Source organism: Aristolochia californica, unplaced genomic scaffold, assembly GCF_029961685.1.
Source record: "Aristolochia californica isolate CCGP_79_NKW_82.1479 unplaced genomic scaffold, dmAriCali1.0.hap1 SCAF_17, whole genome shotgun sequence".
Lineage (NCBI taxonomy): Eukaryota > Viridiplantae > Streptophyta > Magnoliopsida > Piperales > Aristolochiaceae > Aristolochia > Aristolochia californica.
Genome location: NW_027181848.1, coordinates 1,052,501 through 1,055,000, shown reverse-complemented (window position 1 = coordinate 1,055,000; position 2,500 = coordinate 1,052,501).

Here is a 2,500-nt window from a genome sequence, read left to right as displayed (position 1 = left end):
GGCGCCAGGGCGCCCAGGCGGAAAAGACGTGCCCAGGCGGAAAAGAGGCGCCCAGGCGGAAACGAGGCGCCCAGGCGAAAAAGAGGCGCCCAGGCGGAAAGGCGCCAGGGCGCCCAGGCGGAAAAGAGGCGCCCTGGCGTAGGCGCCCAGGCGCCAAAAGAGGCGCCAGGCGAAAAGGCGCCAGGGCGCCCAGGCGGAAAAGAGGCGCCCAGGCGGAATGGCGCCAGGGCGCCCAGGCGGAAAAGAGGCGCCCAGGCGAAAAAGAGGCGCCCAGGCGGAAAAGAGGCGCCCTGGCGTAGGCGCCCAGGCGCCAAAAGAGGCGCCAGGCGAAAAGGCGCCAGGGCGCCCAGGCGGAAAAGAGGCGCCCAGGCGGAATGGCGCCAGGGCGCCCAGGCGGAAAAGAGGCGCCCAGGCGAAAAAGAGGCGCCCAGGCGGAAAGGCGCCAGGGCGCCCAGGCGGAAAAGAGGCGCCCTGGCGTAGGCGCCCATGCGCCAAAAGAGGCACCCAGGCGAAAAGGCGCCAGGGCGCCCAGGCGGAAAAGAGGCGCCCAGGCGGAATGGCGCCAGGGCACCCAGGCGGAAAAGAGGCACCCAGGCGGAAAAGAGGCGCCCTGGCGTAGGCGCCCAGGCGCCAAAAGAGGCGCCAGGCGAAAAGGCGCCAGGGCGCCCAGGCGGAAAAGAGGCGCCCAGGCGAAAAAGAGGCGCCCTGGCGGAAAAGAGGCGCCCTGGCGTAGGCGCCCAGGCGCCAAAAGAGGCACCCAGGCGAAAAGGCGCCAGGGCGCCCAGGCGGAAAAGAGGCGCCCAGGCGGAATGGCGCCAGGGCACCCAGGCGGAAAAGAGGCGCCCAGGCGAAAAAGAGGCGCCCAGGCGGAAAAGAGGCGCCCTGGCGTAGGCGCCCAGGCGCCAAAAGAGGCGCCCAGGCGAAAAGGCGCCAGGGCGCCCAGGCGAAGAGGCGCCAGGGCGCCCAGGTGGGAAAGAGGCGCCCAGGCGAAAAGGCGCCAGGGCGCCCAGGCAGAAAAGAGGCGCCCAGGCGAAAAAGAGGCGCCCAGGCAGAAAGGCGCCATGGCGCCCAGGCGGAAAAGAGGCGCCCTGGCCAGGCGGAAAAGAGGTGCCCAGGCGAAAAAGAGTCGCCCAGGCCGAAAGGCGCCATGGCGCCCAGGCGGAAAAGAGGCGCCCACGCGAAAAGGCGCCAGGGCGCCAAGGCGGAAAACAGGCGCCCAGGCGGAAAGGTGCCAGGGCGCCCAGGCGGAAAAGAGGCGCCCAGGCGCGTGGGGGGCAAGGCGCCAGGCGCCAGGCACGCGCGGAGGCAAGGCGCCAGGCGCAAGGCGCCACGCGCGCGCGCGCGTGGGGGGCGAGGCGCCAGGCGCCAGGCGCCGGGCGCGCGTGGGGGGCAAGGCGCCAGGCGCCGGGCGCGCGCGTGGGGGGCGAGGCGCCAGGCGCCAGGCGCCGGGCGCGCGTGGGGGGCAAGGCGCCAGGCGCCGGGCGCGCGCGCGTGGGGCGCCAGGCGCCTGGCGGGCGGGCGCCCCCAGGAAGGGGTGCTGGCGCGCGATGGGGTTGCGCCCGTACGGACCGTGTGACAGTACAGACACTTTGGCGAAACCTCCTGCCCGAAGCGATTTTAGGCGTTCGGCTAGGTAGGTGACCCGGTTTTCTTCGCGTTTCTCGGCCGCTAGCCCCTTTTTTCGCGTTTTCGTGCGCGCGCCCCTCTTGACCTCGCACGCGCGCCGCGCGTCGCGTCCTTGTCCTTGTCCGCGTCCGCGTTCGCGCGTGTCGGCGATCACGGGCCCCGTGCATGGCTCGTCTCTGTGGACCATCGCCCCGCTCTTGTCCCTCTTTCGTGTTTGTGTGGCGCCCCGCCCCGTGCACCATTGCCGGCTGGCAGCAAGGTGCCTAGCCCCCCTTGCCGCCAGGCCTGTCCACCCCAAGGTGCTAAAGCCGCCAGGCACCCGTGCCGCCGAACCGTGCGTCCGTAAGCCGCTGCACGTGCGGCGGCCGGCCATGCCCGTGCTATTGACCCTGTGTGACAGTACAGACACTTTGGCGAAACCTCCTGGCCGACGGGGTTTTTGCGCCCACCTAGGTAGGGCGACCCCTTTTTTTTCGTGTCGCCTGTCCGTGTGTCCCTTTTTCGCCTTTTTCGGGTTCGTGTTTTCGTGTGCCGCCAAAAGCAAGCCCTGCGCTCGTCCCGTCCCGCTTGACCCGTGCATCCGCCGGTGCTGGCCTGCAAAATGCCTGTGAGCGACGCACGTGACCAGCAGCCCAGGCGAGTGTGCACGGGTGGCAGGCGAAACGGGCGTGCGTGTCGCCAGTGTGTATGTCCCTTTTTCGCCTTTTTCGGGTTCGTGTTTTCGTGTGCCGCCAAAAGCAAGCCCTGCGCTCATCCCGTCCCGCTTGACCCGTGCATCCGCCGGTGCTGGCCTGCAAAATGCCTATGAGCGACGCATGTGACCAGCAGCCCAGGCGAGTGTGCATGGGTGGCAGGCGAAACGGGCGCGCGTGTC